Below are 18,483 nucleotides of genomic sequence, written 5' to 3' on the forward strand. Positions count from 1 at the left end.
TTGCGCCCCCCGGGCAGCCCTGAATCCAGTGCCTACAACTTCATTTGCCAGGCTCCACCTGGTGAACTCGTTTACTCACTGCAAGCCACTAGTGTCAGTTCTTTGGAGCAGAATAAATGAAGCAAGGCTTAATGTGTTGTCAGTCAGATAAATTAGGGTCTTTACGCAAATCTGAGTTTGCTTCAGCAGCTCGTTTGTGTGTCAGTTTTTCCCACTCAGTCTCCAATACTGTTAACCTCCATTGTATGTGTGTATGTCTGCCTGTGTGCTGAGCTCAGTATTTGGGTTGGTGGCCTGAAGGAGAGGGAGCTTTTGAACATTAATGGATTTAAATTGCTAATGTGATATTGATGTTTAATAAATGTTCTCGTTCTATTGCAGGGTTTGGTTCATTTCCCTCATGGCAAACACGGGACAGGGAAATCAAACCTCCTTCACAGAGTTCATCCTCCTGGGATTTGGGTCTATCCCCAAACTGCAGACCCTTCTCTTCCTGTTGCTCCTTGGGATTTACATTGTGACTATGGCTGGGAACATCCTCATAATTGCTCTAGTTGTGGCTGATCAACACCTTCACACCCCCATGTACTTCTTCTTGGGAAACTTGTCCTGCTTAGAGACCTGCTACACCTCAACCATCCTGCCAAGGATGCTGGCTGGTCTCCTTACTGAGGACAAAACCATTTCCGTTGGTGGCTGCATCACACAATGTTACTTTGTTGGTTTCTTTGCAGCCACCAAGAGTTATCTCCTAACAGTGATGTCTTATGACCAATATCTAGCAATATGCAAACACTGAATTATGTAGCCCTTATGAATGGCAGTTTCTGCCTCCAGCTAGCAGCTGGGTCTTGGGTAAGTGGGTTATTGGCTAGTTCCATAGTAACAGGTATGTTATTACAATTAACTTTCTGCAGTCCCAATGAAATTGATCATTTCTTCTGTGAAGTTACACAAATAATAAATCACTGCTGCATTGATATCTACCATTTGGAACTTGTACTTACCATTATGTCTGCTTTATTCATATTGCCCCCATTTGCTTTAACTGTGATGTCCTATATTTGTATCATCTCCACCATCCTGCGAATCCCTTCCAACACTGGAAAGCAAAATGCCTTTTCCACCTGCTCCTCTCACCTAATCGTGACAATTTTCTATGGGACTCTGATCATTGTGTATCTGCTACCAAAAAACAGTACACTCAGAGACCTCAACAAAGTGTTCTCTGTCTGCTACACAATTCTGACTCCTCTGGCCAATCCGTTCATATACAGCCCGAGAAACACAGAGGTGAAAGAGGCACAGAGAAAAATTTTCAATGAATGTGTAGATTTTAGAAGACTTCAGAATTGCTACTGTAGTTTTTGCAGGACAAAACAATAATGAGTGCAGCTGATTTACAGTTTAATGCTTAAATCTTGTGTAGCCCATTATTTCATGCTAGGTGTTTGGAACTGTGAGTTTATAACATATGAAGGGTGTGCAAAGATTTATCTGTAAGATCAATCGGAATGAGGATCTTTGTGTTTGGAATAAAACTGTGCTGTATTTTCCTTGCTGAAGGTGGGTAGATACTATTTTAATGAATTCCATAGACTAAAACAAAGTCTGCATGTAAAATAGTGACTTAAAGCTGGATCTACAAAGGGACTTAGACATTGCAATGCCTCACTTCTAGCGCCATTCTAGCCAATGGAACCCATATCCAGACTTGGGCAGTCAGGGGGAAAATCTAAACCCAGACTGGTTGACCCTCTTTGTGGATGAAGCAGCACACACAGTCCAGCAGAGTATCTGCCTTGAGTGTCTTTCTTGCTTTTGATGCTCTGGGTAAATCACAACTTAACAGCAGTTATATGGAGCCCTCTTCCTGCTCCCTCGCTCAGCCTTTTATGCTGCAAGTGATCCCTTAGAATCATAGAATTGAAGGGACCTCGAGAGGTCATCTAGTCCAGACCCCTGAAGTCAAGGCAGGACTAAGTATTATCTAGACCATCCCTTACAGGTATGTGTCCAACCTGCTCTTAAAAATCCCCAGTGATGGAGATTCCGCAACATCCCTAAGCTGCAATTTAAGCCCATTGCTTCTTGTCCTGTCCTCAGAGGTTAAAAAAAACAATTTTTCTCCCTCCTCTTTGTAGCAACCCCTTATTTACTTGAAAACTGTTATCATGTCCCTCTCAGTCTTCTCTTCTCCAGACTAAACAAACACATTTTTTTCAGTCTTACCTCATAGGTCATGTTTGTAGACCATTAATCATTTTTGTTGCTCTTCTCTGGACTTTCTCCAGTTTGTCCACATCTTTCCTGAAATGTGGCGCCCAGAACTGGACACAATACTCCAGTTGAGGGCTATCAGTGAGGAGTAGAGTGGAAGAATTACTTCTTGTGTCTTGCTTACAGTACTCCTGCTAATACATCTCAGAATAATGTTTGATTTTTTTGCAACAGTGTTACACTGTTCACTCATATTTAGCTTGTGATCCTCTATGACCCTCAGATCCATTTCTGCAGTACTCCTTCCTAGGCAGTCATTTCCCATTTTGTAGGTGTGCAACTGATTGTTCCTTTCTAAGTGGAGTGCTTTGCATTTGACTGTATTAAATTTCATCGTATTTACTTCAGACCATTTCTCCAGTTTGTCCAGATCATTCTGAATTTTAATCTTATCCTACAAAGCAATCACAACCCCTCCCAGCTTGGTATCATCCGCAAACTTTACAAGTGTACTCTCTAGGCCATTATCTAAATCATTGATGAAGATATTGAACAGAACTGGACCCAGAACCAATTCCTGCAGGATTTGACTCTTTATGCCCTTCTAGCATGACTGTGAATCAGTGATAATTATTCTCTGGGAACAATTTTCCAAACAGTTATGCACGCACCTTATAGTAGCTCCATCTACGTTGTATTTCCCTATTTGTTTATGAGCAGGTCATGCGAGACATATCTTGAGTTCAGTAAGGCTTTTGATACTAACACATCTACCACTTCCCTCCAGTCCACAAGGCTTGTTTCCCTGTCAGAGAAAGCTATGAAATTGGTTTGACATAATTTTTTCTTGACAAATCCATGCTGACTGTTATTAATCACCTCATTTTCTTCTAGGTGTTTGCAAATTGGCTGCTTAATTATTTGCTCCATTATCTTTCCAGGTACAGAAGTTAAGCTGACTAGTGTGTAATTCCCTGGGTCATCCTTATTTCCCTTTTTATAGATGGGCACTATATTTGCCCTTTTCCAGTCTTCTGGAATGTCTCCCATCTTCCATGACTTTTCAGAGACAGTTGCCAATGGCTCAGATATCTCCTCAGTCAGCTCCTTGAGTATTCTAGGATGCATTTCATCAGGTCCTGGTGATTTGAAGACATCTAACTTGTCTAAGTAATTTTTGACTTGTTCTTTCCCTATTTTAGACTCTGATATTACCTTATTTTCACTAGCATTCACTATGTTAGACGTCCAATCACCACCAACCTTTTCGCTATCAAAACCAAAACAAAGAAGTCATTAAGCATCTCTGCCATTTCCACATTTTCTGTTACTATCTTTCCCACCTGATTGAGTAATGGACCTCTTCTGTCCTTGGTCTTCCTCTTGATTCTAAAGTATTTGTAGAATGTTTTCTTGTTTCCTTTTATGACCCTAGCTAGTTTGATCTCATGTTGTACCTTGGCTTTTCTATTTTTGTCCAGACTTACTTATGTTATTTGTTTATATTCTTTCTTTGTAATTTGTCTTTCTACCCTTCCAAACCCAAACTACCTAAGCCCTTTCTACTCTACTTACTCCCAGTACCTAAGTGAACAGAGTGCTGCCTTCCAAAGGGCTCTACTTGAAGCTACTAACAACACCTTGTCACACTCCTCCAATGGGGAACCAACCTTCAATGCCCTGCATTCTGCTACTATTCCCCAGAGGCGAGAGACTATTGTTAAATAAACGAATAAAGATTAACAATCACATCAAAGTTCTCTGGAATGAATATTTCCATTGGGTTTGTGTGTCTGTGTGTGTGAGAGAGATTTCATCTCACTCAAAGCTTTCATTTGCAAACCGTGTATTAAATCAGAGGTAGTCAATAGGCAGACCACAAGTCAAATCTGGACCACCAGCCATTTTTGAATGGACCCAGAAATCTTTTTATTTATTTGTGGCAATGAGTTGTTGGTGGTGGGCCTTTTTTTATTATTATTTTCCTCTGGAGTCTGGACCTTGACTATACCTTGACGCACAAATAATTGACCACCCCTGGTTTAAATGTACATTCCATCTCCTTTGTTTTTGCTAAACTGCATGTCTGAACTGATGTGCCTGACTCATCTTAGCCATTGTTACTCATTGAATTGTTCCACAGAAGGCAATGGGACAACTGACATGAGCAAAGATTACTCGGCAGAGTGACTGTCTCTATTGCCATGGACTCCCTGGTCCAGGTGTTACATTTCAGTGATCTCACACAGCAGGGAGCTGGAAGGCGATTCCTCTGGGCATGGGAGGTTGATTGCATCAGGACAGTTGTTTGCACTGTCTGTACAGAAAACACTTCGCTAACTACCCAGGCTCAGCCCCTTCAATGGTTGACTCAAGGGACACACAGCCTGCCAAGGAGAAGGATACAAATGACAGGAGACCTCTGCATTTAGCAAATTGAGGGGGAAGAGCATGTTCTAATGCAGATCACAGCAGAGGCTCATCCATTCAGATGGATGCAGGTCTCTCTACTGAGAAGATCCAGATTCTGCAGAAGGATGAGAAACAAGTACCTCAGCTCAAGAACCCGAGTCCTGGTGACCAAACCCTGAGAAATAAAAGCTCATCGCTTCAAGCTTGGCCTGTCCTGTGATTACAGATGAGCTCCCTTCTGCCTGGTGGCATTTCTATCCCACCTTCCAAGCAGGGGCATGGCTGTACTTTGTGAATATTTGCAGTTTTAGCCTGACCTTTCCAAAGCAGACTCAGTGGGTGTGGATAGCACCATTTTACAATGGGGAAATTAAGATATGTCATGTGAAAGGTCCTCAGCTGGAGATCTGGCCCATTGACTATGGAATCAATTGAGTCTGGAATAGGAAAACAAGAATCCAAAATAAGTGATGCTGATAGAAAGGACCGTAACAAGGGCATGGAAAATGTCACAAGGAAGTTAGCAGGGTAGCAGTTTCTCACAAAACTGGGTGACTGGGCAACAAAATGGCAGATGAAATTCAATGTTAATAAATGCAAAGTAATGCACATCGGAAAACATAATCCCAACTATACATATAAAACAAAAGGGTCTAAATTAGCTGTTACTACTCAAGAAAGTGATCTTGGAATCATTGTGGACAGTTCTCTGAAAATATCCACTCAATGTGCAGTGACAGTGAAAAAAATGAACAGGATGCTGGGAATCATTAAGAAAGGGATAGAAAATAAAACAGAAAATATCATATTGCCTATATATGCCCACATCTTGAATACTTCGTGCAGATATGGTCACTCCATCTAAATTCATGGAAGATAGATCCATAAATGGATGGGCAGGGATGATGCCCCTAGCCTCTGTTTGCTAGAGAATGGGGAGAGATTACTTGATTATTACCTATAGAATATCAGGGTTGGAAGGGACCTCAGGAGATCATCTATTTCAGCCCCCTGCTCAGAGGAGGACCAATCCCCAACTATTTTTTTTTGGCCTGGATCCCTAAATGGCCCTCCCTCAAGGATTGAATTTATAACCCTGGGTTTAGCAGGCCAAAGCTCAAATGGCTGAGCTATCCCTTCCCCCTGGTCTGTTCATTCCCTCTGGGGCACCTGGCATTGGCCATTGTTGTAAGACAGGCTACTGGGGTAGATGGACCTTTGGTTTTACCCAGTATGGCCATTCTTATGTTGCTATAATTTAAATCAGACTCTGTATCAGATGACTGGTGAATAGATAATATAATGCCTATTTTTAAAAAAGATTTCAGAGGTGACCCTAGCAATTAATAGGCTAAGTACCAGGCAAATTGCTTGAAACTATAGTAAAGGGAATTATCAGACACATTGGTGAACACAATATATTGGGAAAGAGTCAATATGACTTTTGGAAAGGGAAATCATGCCTCACCAATCTATCAAATTCTTTGAGTGTGTCAATAAGCCAGTGCATATAGTGTCCTTGGACTCTTAAAAAGCCTTTTACAAGGTCCCTCAGCAAAGGCTCTTAAACAAAGTAAGCATTCATGGTACGAGGGAAGATCTTCTCATGGATCAGTAACTGGTTAAAACGTAGGCAAGAAAAGAGAGAAATAAATGGCTTGTTTTTACAATGGAGAGAGGTAAATTAGCTGTTACCACTCAAGAAAGATCTTGGAGTCATCATGGATAGTTCTCTGATAATATCGACTCAATATGCAGTGGCAATCAAACCTTTAACAGAATGCAAAAAAAAACCCAACAACATAAGGAAAGGGAAGATTAAAGACAAAAAATATCATAATACCACTATATAAATCTTTCAAATATGTGCAGTTGAATACTCCATGCAGTTCTGGTCACCCCATCTCAAAAAGATATATTAGAATTGGAAAAAGTACAGAGAAGGGCAATAAAAATTATTAAGGGTATGAAACAACTTGGGTATGAGAAGAAATTAAAAAACAATGGGACTATTCAGGTTAGAATAAAGATGATTTGGGAGGATATGATAGAGGTCTATAAAAACATTTATGGTGCAGAGAAAGTGAATAAGGAAGTGTTATTTTCTCCTTCACATAACATACAAACTGGAGGTGACCAAAGGAAATTAATAGGCAGCAGGTTTAAAATAAACATAAGGTAGTACTTCTTTACACAACACACAGACAACCTGAGGGTTTTGTTGCCAGGGGATTTTGTGAAGGCCAAAATACAACTTGTTTAAAAGAAGAATTAGATAAGCTCATGAATGATATGTCCATAAGTGGCTATAAGCCAAGATGGTCAGGGATGCAACCCGATGCTTCAGGTGTTCTAAATCTCCAATTGCCAGATGACAGAGAATGGATCACTCAAAATAGCCCTGTTCTGTTCATTCTGTCTGAAGTATCTGGCACTGGATACTGTTGGAAGACCAGGTACTGGGCTAGCTGGACCCTAAGTCTGACCCAGTATAGCCTTCTTATGTATTTATGAGCAGATTATGAAATAGACTAAAATTTAGCCAAACTAAATGAAAAAAAGTACTTTAATTTTATGTGTTTGTCGTGTTGTCATGGTATTAAACAGGATGTGGTCTTTGTGTATCCAACTGTGAAACTTGTTTAACACTCTTTAGTGTTGGACAGGAGTGGGTTATGGTAATGCCTTTGGCCCATTTATTCCAGTGCAACAGGTCTGAGTCACTCTACACTGAGGATTGCAAATCATCCTGGGTTTGCCCCTTCCAAAATCTACCCCCAAATAAGATACATTTGAATACTGCTACATACTTAATATTGACAAGTACCATCTGAATCAGAAAAGGGCTTTTCAACTCCTCTAGCCAAATATCTGCAATCAGTCATCATCATCATCATGATTAGGTTGTTGTGTAACGTGATCTAAGAAGACTTTACTCCACTTCATAATTCATAAACTGCTGTGTTGTGTGACGGTGAAAATAAATATTTAATAAGTAGACAAATAGTGAGAATAATTGGCATTAATTTTAATAGATGATATGTCCCTAAACACAACATTTTGGATTGAAATGCTTAATTCAAAAGTTTAGTTGATGTATTTATCAATATTTACTCCTCCAAGACTTGACATTCTGGCCATTGCCAGATGTGCAATGTTGAAGTTCAACATCATTGTTCTGCTCCAATTAGGCACTAGATGGGATATGAGAGTGGAGGAACAATTTGTCTGATCTGTCATGTCAATATTGGGTTACCAGAGAAGTGTGCAGTTATCATTTTTATTGATCTGAGATTGGCATGGGGAGGTATGAAGAGATATCAGGGTTCAATTCTAGGACTAAGACACTTGCCCAAGGTCTAACTTTAGTCATAAAATTAGGGCTGGTAACCAGTTGAGGAGTTTTTTATACTTTTATAGAATTAAATGGTGACATTTCATTAACTTTTAACTCTATGTTATTCTGATTCAAATGCACAGTTTGTTTCATTGTTCCTAGTCTCAAACCATGGCAGACATGGACTGGGGAAACCAAACGGCCATCACGGAATTCCTCCTACTAGGATTTGGGGATCTCCCTGACCTGCAAATTCTTCTCTTCCTGCTGTTCTTAGTGATCTACATCACAACTCTGGCTGGGAACATCCTCATCATAGTTCTTGTTGTGGCTGATCAGCATCTGCACACTCCCATGTACTTCTTCCTGGGGAACTTGTCATTCTTGGAGACCTGCTACAGCTCCACCATTCTGCCCAGGATGCTGGCCAGTCTCCTGACTGGGAACAGAACCGTTTCTGTCAGAGGCTGCATCACATAACTGTATTTCGTTTGTGCTCTGGCATCTACAGAGTGCTATCTGCTAGCTGTGATGTCTTATGATCGGTATTTAGCAATATGTAAACCCCTTCATTATTCATCTCTTATGAATACCAGAGTTTGCCTTCAGTTGTCTGCTGGGTCGTGGGTAAATGGTTGTTTGGCTATTACCATCTTCACATTAGTCATGGTGCAGTTCATATTCTGTGGCCCGAACAAAATTGACCATTTCTATTGTGATTCCATCCCATTGATAAAACTCTCCCGTGGGGACACACAAGTTATCATATTGTTGGATTTCATCTTAGCCTGTATGTTCATCCTACCTCCATTTCTACTAACCTTGACATCCTACATTTATATCATCACCACAATCCTGCGAATCCCTTCCACTAGCGGGAGGCAAAAGGCCTTTTCCACCTGCTCCTCCCACCTCATTGTGGTGACAATTTTCTATGGAACACTAATGACTGTCTACCTGCTTCCAAAACTTGATACACTGAGATTCCTAAAGAAAGTTCTCTCGCTTTGTTACACAGTCCTGACTCCCCTGGTAAACCCCCTCATCTATAACCTGAGAAACAGAAAGGTCAAAGAAGCCTTGCACAAAGCGGTCAGTAAATATGTGACTTTCACAAGGAACATAGCGAATACTATATAATAACAAAGCTCCAGATTTTTAAAGGTGTTTATGCCCCAAGACACTCCCACAAGGCACCAGAATACCTTTGTATAAATCTGGCCCTTACACTGAGGTTTGTTAGGGGGCTTATTCCTTTACCCTCTCACTTCCCTGCTCCTTCTCGCATGAACAGAGAGCAACAATACCCGAAATCCAAAGGTGCAAACAATTTGATGTTTATTGGGGTGAACTTTTAGCAAGCATGATTCCAGTTTCCTTCCTTAGTGTACCCCTTCCCAGCTCTGACACCACAGAGCCTTGCCTGTGTCCCTGTTCCCATTCCCCACCCTTAGCGAAACATTATTTCAATTCCACCACCCCCATTCCCTGTTTCCATTCCCCCTGTGATGTTATGAGTGTAATATAATATTTCATTGAAAGGTGAAAGGGCCAGAAAGAGTTAATTAACTCACAGGCTGACCTAACCCATGGACCAACTTTAGAGACTTGTTAGGAAAATATGTCAATGAATAGAGCATTGAAATGCAAGTCTGCATTGTTAGCGGTAGAAGGGTAGATGTTTTCTCAGGTCTTGTGATGTAAGCAAATAAGTCTTGTCTATCGCTATAGCTTTGATTCGAAGATCAAAAAAGGAATATTAACATTTAGGAAGATACTTGAGTAAAATAGTATTATTGTCTATGTGTCTCTTTGAAGGTTGTGATAACCTATATCTGAACTGTTTAATGGATAAATTACCCAGTGCTAATTGCCAGGATGTATGGAAGAAGGAGTTAAGCCTATTGTTTTCTGAGACCGAAAGGCTGCTGGAAATGTATGAGAACCCTGGGACATGATCCTACTTCATCTCAGATCTGCTTTGGGTTTCAAGAGGAGGAAACCTTAAGCCATAAGGATTGAGATCCCCGGTCACTGACTGGAGCCACCCTGAATATGGAGATTGAACTATAACTTATAGACTATTTCTAAAAGGATTTTTGACAACTATAAGCTCACCTCTGCTATGTATCTGAACCTCTAGAATTGAATTCAAGTCTGTGTGTACATTGATCTTTTAATCAACTCTCTCTCTCTCTTTTCTTTTTTAATGAATTTTAGCTGAGGTAATAAGAATTGGCCATAAGCATGTATTTTGGGTAAGATCTAGTTATAATTGGACCTGGGTATGTGGCTTTGGGATTGGAAGAACTTTTTCTTTTATATGATGAAGTAAGATTTTCAGTAATCATCATCATATCTGACAGGTGTGCCTGGACAGAGGCCTGAGGCTGGGCACTTTAAGGGAACTGCGGTGTTTGGACTCCTGAGTAACCAGTGAGGTACTATAGAAACTGTTTTGTGCTGGTGTGGTAAATGTAAGTATTGGAATAACCACCAGCTTTTGGGGTTTGTCTGCCCCGTTTTGTTTGCAGTTCACCCTAATTGAGTGATCTCAGCTGGCTCCCACAGGCAGCACCGTCACACGTCCTCCACTGACTTCCTGATTGACTGCAGGCTATATAGTAAAACTTGAGTTTTACTTAGCTATACCTTAACCAATCATTTTACTAACCAATTCTAACATATTGTATCATGGTTATTTAACCAATTAAATCCCATCACCTTAATTGGTTTACACACAACAAAATTAATTATACAGCAGACAGAAACAATCACAGAACCAGACAGACATTATACAGACAAACAACAGGGAAATGGAGACTGCAGTGATAGAACAATACAGAAATGAGGATTTCACATCCCAGCTATTAATAAGTGAGTTCTTGCCAGACAGGATGATATCAAACTAAGTTTCCTTTTTACATCTTCTAGGATCTTCCCTTTCTCTGGAGGTGATAGGAATATCAGGACAGCATTGTATTTCTAACAACCCAATAGCACCTTATTTCAAGGTGACTAGTTTGGAATGTGAGGATGTGACCATACACTTCCCAGTTTATGGCTGCCTCTGCTGCTTACCAGAAGGCTTTAGCCTAAGAACCAGGCCTCAGACTGTCACAGTGAAAGAAGACTCTTACACATACAGAGAGTGATTTTTATTTTTTGTTTTATACCTCTATAACTAGCTAAGTAATAAGAATACACCTAAATTCTTAAAGTATAGGCCTTTGCAGACAGGCCTGAATATCTATATCTTAACAAGGTGTTCAAAGTTACGAGGGTGATTTGGGCAAAAAGTCCCAACTGAAATTAAGTTCTAAACTCCCATTGAAAATCTCATTGCTCATGTTAGAATATAGAGAAAATCTGCATGGATTTACTGAGATGGAGTCTCTATGGTTGCTCACTATGTCCACAAAAATAGATAAGTGAGGCTGTGAACAGGTCTATTAACCTCTCATATTCAGCACTGATACAGGCATTGGGATATTGCCTTTTCTCTTTGGGGTTGGCTAAACATTCACTCTGCATCTGTCATAAACAGATAAGAAAAGTTAATAGCACAGTAGTACTTCATATCTCTTTTGCCTGGAAAGGGTTAACAAGTTCAGTAAGCCTGGCTGTCACCTGACCAGAGGACCAATCAGAGGACAGGATACTTTCAAATCTTGAGGGAGGGAAGTTTTTGTGCTGTGCTGTATGAATTCCTCTAAGCTCAATTACCAGCTTAGAACCTGTAGCGCTGCCACCAACCAGGAAAAACAGTAAAAATGATCTTTGTAAATAAAGAAAACAAACATAAGCCTAACTCGCCTTATCTACCTAGTACTTACTATTCTGAATCTATAAGGACCTGTATCAGGGAGATTGGAGAGAAACCTGGTTGCACGTCTGCTCCCTCTGAGCCCCCAGAGTGAACAACAACCAAAACTAACAGCACAGCACAAAAACTTCCCTCCCTCAAGATTAGAAAGTATCCTGTCGTCTGATTGGTCCTCTGGTCAGGTGACAGCCAGGCTTACTGAACTTGTTAACCCTTTACAGGCAAAAGAGATATAAAGTACTACTGTGCTATTAACTTTTCTTATCTGTTTATGACAGCATCAGAAGGGTGTACAGTGCCTTTTTGTGTATATTTTATTTAAGGCACAATCCCCACTAAATATGGAAGTAAATCCCTATGTATATTCCCTGTTGTGCATTGTTTCTCTATGGTTTGCAGTGTTGTTGTAGATGTACTGGTCCAGTATATTCTTTCTCTGGGTTAGATCATAAAATCTTGTAATCAAGTCTGTGGTTCCATGAGAAAAGCCATTTCAGGTAAAAATAAATATTTTGGGGGAGGGACAAAAAACCCCAATTACACTGGTCTACAATTTTTGAGAAGTCGTCTGCTTCAGAGATAAAATGTGCTATTTATTATGTATTTTGATGTGCTGAATTCAAATATGGCAATTAAAGCAACTGATTGGCTACTGTTTCTAAAATATTTAAGTTTTTACATTTTATATCTATGTATATTGTGTAGATAGTAGATTTTTAATCATAAATTGTAAACCTAGGGCTTTTCATGTGTTTATGGTTGCTTTACATGATAATATTTCACCTGTCCTGTTTATGTAACACTTTAAAAATCAGCAAAAGGGTTATATAAATAAAATTGATTATGAAACAAAAGGCAAAAAACTATTATGTACTATAGTTTAGTCCTATTCAGTGTCTACTTGGCGCTTCTTGGCTTGTCTCTTGTATACCTTAAATGGAGCATCTCTTGTCACTGTCCAGCAATAGTCTGCAAGCATTGATGGGCTCCATTTGCCCTGATAGCCTGCCGGGAGATTCCACTGCTGTAGTCTGGAGCCCAACAGCTCTGCCTTTCTCTTGGGTAGTTCCAAATCCCTGCCAAGGTCATTCATTTCACCTTGTGTTATGAGGTGTGGTTCAGAGGAGGAGGATAGGAGAAAATGTGGGTCCTGTGACATTGATGGTTCAGGACCAGAAGTTTCATCCTCTTCCTCTTCCTCATCTGACTCAAGTGAGAATGATTCTGGTGCCTCAGGAACCAGCAGTCCTCCTCTGTGGGGTACTGGGCATATAGCTGATGGAATGTTTGGATAATGCACAGTCCACTTTTTCTTCTTTGACACACCTTTCCCAACTGGAGGCACCATGCAGAAGTAACAATTGCTGGTATGATCTGTTGGCTGTCTCCAAATCATTGGTACTGCAAAAGGCATAGATTTCCTTTTCCTGTTCAACCACTGGTGAAGATTCGTTGCACAAGTGTTGCAGCGTATGTGTGGGGCTCACCTCTTGTTCTGATCTCCAATTTTGCAGCCAAAATAAAGGTGATAGGCTTTCTTAACCATAGTGGTTATACTGCGCTTTTGTGATGCAAAAGTCACTTCACCACCAACATAGCAGAAGTTATCTGCACTGTTCACACAAGTACGAGGCATCTCTGCTCACTTTGGCTAAACAGAAATGTGTCCCTTTGCAAAATCAAACACTGACAAATAAGAGAGCACGACACTGTATGATTTCTAGAGCTGATATAGGGCAATTTGTTCAGCAGAGTGATGTAAGCTTCGTTATGATTGCATCATCCATGACTTCTAGGAATAACATGACGCAATTCATATCATGTATGATGCAATGCCAGCTTCAGATTGCATCATTCATTGTTTTGCCTAAAAAGCAAGTACTGTCCAAACCCAGTCATAGATTTATATATAGATCCAGCCAAAGATGTATTTTAGTCTTTTCTGGTTTAAATTGAGATCCCTTCCCTTTATAACTCACTTATCCTCCGCCATTCCCAAGTCAAGGGTCATATATACTGACCCAATAGCATATCTTGAAAACTAGAGCCAATCAACAATTTTAAGCATCATTTTTGTTCTCAGTGACCCAGAATTAGTAAAGTTGGACTACATTTATTTCAGAAGCATTTTGGCTGTAGAGCAGTGTTATCTTTTGGTGCAAAATATGTGGGAACATAACTATAGGAAACCTGCCACCTCTGAAGTTATGCTATCGTCTTCCCTGTCACATGGGTCTGGCAAATTCACTACTCTTATTAAACACCCACATAAGCCAAATGCAAAGAGCCTGGCATTACCTGCAACCTATGGACACAGCACCAGGAAAATATTTATCGCTCTCATCTGAGCTCAGTCCTTGCTGGGAGGAGCTGGAAAAAGAAAACTGCAGATAGCTCATTGGGGCCTTGGAGGCAGGAAGATTGTGCAAAAACAAAGAAGCAGAGTCAGAGCCTAAGTCAATGAGGACATTTCTGACCCAGCTGGGCATTTGCTGGGGCACTAGGGGATGCATACACGTAGAGCCGAGTCAGTTCCTGTGGTCTGGGCCTTTCCAACAGTCCCTAAGAAGGGACCCAGCACATGACAATGCAGAGCAGTGGACACTCAGCTGCTGCCAAGTACATGAAACAGTTCTAAGGTTGGGAGCTGCTTCAATGTGTGTCCCCAAAACTGACTGCAACAAGCACAAGGCCCGAGAGGGCTAGTTCTCAGGGCATGGTGCTACTAGTCTCAGGTGCTATAGTCAGCTCTACTGCTCCATGCAGGTTGCCTGGTAACATACTGAGACCCATTAGAAGCTTTGGGACATGACAAGGAATTATTTACAAATATATGGCAATACTGGGAGTCACCAGGTGATGCTGTTACACATTGTCTTAAAAGTTTGTGATGTTGTTGGCATGTGAGCAGTAAGCAGCCTTTAAAGAAATGCTGCACTGATGTTAGTTTTGTGATACAATTTCTTTTTGCCGGAAGCAAAAAGAGTTACCTTCTGCTTTCATGTCTCTAAATAGAGTCAAATATTTCAGCAGAGCTGCTTCTTTGGAACCAAGCACTGGCACATGGGGTGAGATCCCGACCAGAGGAATGTTGTTTGTGACCACCTCTGCTCCAGGACTGCTGTACATAGTATCAATAAACAAGTTACACTAAGAAATTATCCACACAGCACCACGCTATTTTCTCCTTGGGCATGAGCTCTGTTGTCAGAGGTGTTGTCAGATGCTACCGGTGTGGTGCTCTGCTCTCTCCTTGTTGGTATCACTCGGCTGCGTGCGTGTCTTCCCTCTTTGTGCTGCGCCAGCTCTGACACGGCAGACCCGAGGAGAACCCCCAATGACAACAGAGTCTAGTAAGATATGAAGGCACATCGGCCAGGTTTATTGCCGCAATGGATACAATAAGAGTTCCCTGTAGGTTTCTTAGCCTAACTTAGGGCATACTACGAATATGTACCCACAGTCAATGGACTCGGCTCAGTCAGTGGTGGGACTTTCCACTGCCTCCTAGGCCGGACAAAGACATCGCCCCAGGGATGCATTCTTATACACAAGTACAAACAAGTTACACATTACTCCTGACGTATTGAGGTACAACCCCTCTATGTAGCAAGGTACAACCCCTCTACGTAGCAAGGTGCCGCCTCTCACCTTGTACATGTTGGTTAGAACAAAACAACTCTATCCATCATATTACCCTTTTGGCCCTGTCATTGGGATGGGTCGGCCTGTTCCTTGTTATCTGTGTGGAATGTGCAAGTATGTGAATGTTCTGATCTCTAGTGTTCAGTACCTTTTAGGTACATATCTTCTTGCAGCATCAGCCCTTTCCTTGCCAGCTTCTGTGAGCAGGGTCTGCCTCTGGCTCACAGCTTCACTTTGCTTTATGTTAGCAAAGTCTTGACCATTACTTTAGTTCAGGCCTTAGGCCTCATACCAGGCCTCTGATACCAAGGTTTACATCTTAGGGCCTCCTCTTACTACAAGCTCCACCTTCCACTCCCAGAAACCCAGGCTGGTTGGCCCACTTTGTAAATGAAGCAGCACACACAGTCCAGCAGGGTATCTGCTCTGAGTGTCTTTCTTGTTATTTATGCTCCAGGTACATCACAACATAATAGCATTTATGTGGAGCCTCCCCCTTCCTACTTCCCGCCTCAGCCTTTTAGCTCCTATCAACACCCTGTCACCCTTCTCCAATGGGAACCAATTTTCAAGCCCCTAAATTCTGCTACTGTTCACCAGAAGCGAGAGACTATTGTTAAATAAATAAATAAAGATTAAAAATCACATCAAAGTTCCTTGGTTAAATATTTCCATTGGGTTTGTGTGTTTGTGTGTAAGAGATTTCCTTTCCTTCAAAGCATCCATTTGCAAACTATGCATTAAATTTACATTCCGCCTTCTTCATTTTGGTAAACTGAATGTCTTGACCACCCAAAACAGCATGCCTGACTTATCTTAGCCATTGTTACTCGTGGAGTTGTTCCACTGAAGGCAATGGGACAACTGACATGAGCAAAGATTACTCAGCAGAGTCACTCTGCATGCCCATGCTCTCTATGGGCTCTGTATTATATTTCAGCCATGCAGAGCAGTGATTTCATACAGGAGGGAGAAGGAAAGCGATTCCTCTGGATGTAGAAGGTTGGTTGCATCAGGACAGTTGTTTGTACTGTCTACACAGAAAACACAATGCTAATTCCCCCAGCTCAGCCCCTTCAGAGATGGACTCAAGGGAAAGGCAGCCTGCCATGGAGAAAGATACAAATACAAGGAGACCTCTGCACTTTATACATGGGAGGCATAGCATGTTCTATTGCACACTGAAGCAGCTGCTCGTCCATTCAGGTGGATGCAGGTCTCTCCACTGAGACGATCTATATTCTTCAGAAGGATGAGAGATGAGAACCTCAGCTGAGGAATCTGAGTCCTGGCTGCCAAACCTTTGAGAAATACGAGCTCATCACTTCAAGCTTGGGGTATCCCGTGGTTGCAGGTGAGCTCCATCTGCCAGAAGGCATTTCTATCCCACCTTCCAAGCAGGGGCATGAATGTGCTTTGTGAATATTCATAGTTTTAGCCTCACCTCCCCACAGCAGTGCCTGTCGGAGTTAATAGCACCATTTCAGAACAGGGAAATTGAGATGCATGCCTGGTGCAAGGTCCTCAGCTAGGAATCTGGCCCATTGACTCCAATGGAGCGATGGATGATTTACACCAGTGGGAGAGCTGGCCTGGCCCCATTGATTCCAAAGGAGCTATTGGTTATTTACACCAGTGGGCGATCTGGGTCAGTGTGACTAGGCTGAAGCCTGGAACAGAAGAATGGGAATCCAAATTAAGCAAAGTAGATAGAAAAGAACAGAACAAGGGCATGTAAAATGTAAAGAGGAAATTAGCAGGGTAGCACATGGTGTGCTGGCCTGTTAAGGGAAGATGGCTCTTCTCATCTGAACAGAGCTGATGAATTTGGGTTTGGGTGACATGATGGCAGCTCAGGGCTGGGGCTTCCTAAAAGAAGAGACCAGCCGAGCTCCCCTGCTCAGAGAGGTCTGGGGAGCTGTCAAAGAGCTGAGCCTGATAGCCAGGCAAAGAGCAGAGACCTGAAAGGAGACTTCTGTATGGCATGCAGAGGGGACCCAGTGTCAGAAAGGGGTGGGGAAGAAACTTTCCATAGCAGCAGTAAGGGACAGGAGCAAACCCTAGATGGAATCAGGAGGGGCTTGCTGGGAGATTCTGTCTCTGAGTCAAACTGCTATTTCATGTCACAGACAAGATCTCAGAAGGGAGAGTAATTCAAAAGCACCAGCTGTGGCAGATTATTTGATTTGGGATGAGGAGAAATGAAGGCAGTGTCTGATACAAGATGAGGTCAGACTGTCAGAGAGGGCCAGAGGTAACTTGAAGTATAAGTGTCCTAGGTAAAACGCAAGCAACAAACCAATTCAATATGTCTGAGTCAGAGAATTGGAAGAGGCTCTGTGAATCCACTGAACCATCAGGGAATAAAGAGACGGATGAGAGTTAGTGGGAAAGTTTCCAGTGACACTCAGTTTAATTGGAAAAAGTCAATTTGGCTGAATGAAATATGTAGTAGAATTGTAGAAATATAGTGCTGAAAGGGGAACTGAGAGGAAATCTAACCCAGCCCCCTGTGCTGAGGCAGGACAAAAGAAACAAGGAAATCTCCAACAGGTGTTCATCCAACCTCTTCTTTAAAACCTCAGATGATGGGGATTCCCTAACCTTCCTTAAAAGCCTGTTCCAAAACTTAACTCCCCTTAAAGTTATTTGCAGTTTTGTGGTAGCTGTGTTGGTCCCAGGATATGAGAGACACAAAGTGAGAACTTTCTTTTATTGGACCAATATCTGTTGGTGGAAGAGACAAGCTGTCAAGCTCCACAGAGCTCTCCTTCAATACAGCTGCCCGTGCCCAACACTTACTTTGACAATGTCCTTTCAACCCCCGTTTGTGGTAGGTCTCCCAAAGAGTTAAGGCAGCCAACCTGACCTCAACCCCTGAACAAGCTCTACTTCTAAGCTGCCAGTATACGTTGTTGGGCTTTTTTCATGCAAAAAATAAGGATCTGTTCGAGAACTGTCACTGGCTAGAGCAGAGGTCAGCACTTTTCAGAAGTGGTGTGCCAACTCTTCATTTATTCACTCTAAGGTTTCGTGTGCCAGT

At 41.8% G+C, this 18,483-nt stretch overlaps 2 pseudogenes; both read left to right on the forward strand.

Annotated features, from left to right (window-relative positions):
* Positions 1-400: 400 nt before the first annotated feature.
* On the forward strand, positions 401-1,386 carry LOC127040904 (olfactory receptor 10A7-like; annotated as a pseudogene).
* A 6,718-nt stretch (positions 1,387-8,104) lies between these two features.
* Positions 8,105-9,109, forward strand: LOC127040890 (olfactory receptor 10A7-like; annotated as a pseudogene).
* The last annotated feature ends 9,374 nt before the right edge of the window (positions 9,110-18,483 follow it).

This window comes from Gopherus flavomarginatus (genome assembly GCF_025201925.1).
Source record: "Gopherus flavomarginatus isolate rGopFla2 chromosome 11 unlocalized genomic scaffold, rGopFla2.mat.asm SUPER_11_unloc_1, whole genome shotgun sequence".
Taxonomy (NCBI): Eukaryota; Metazoa; Chordata; order Testudines; family Testudinidae; genus Gopherus; species Gopherus flavomarginatus.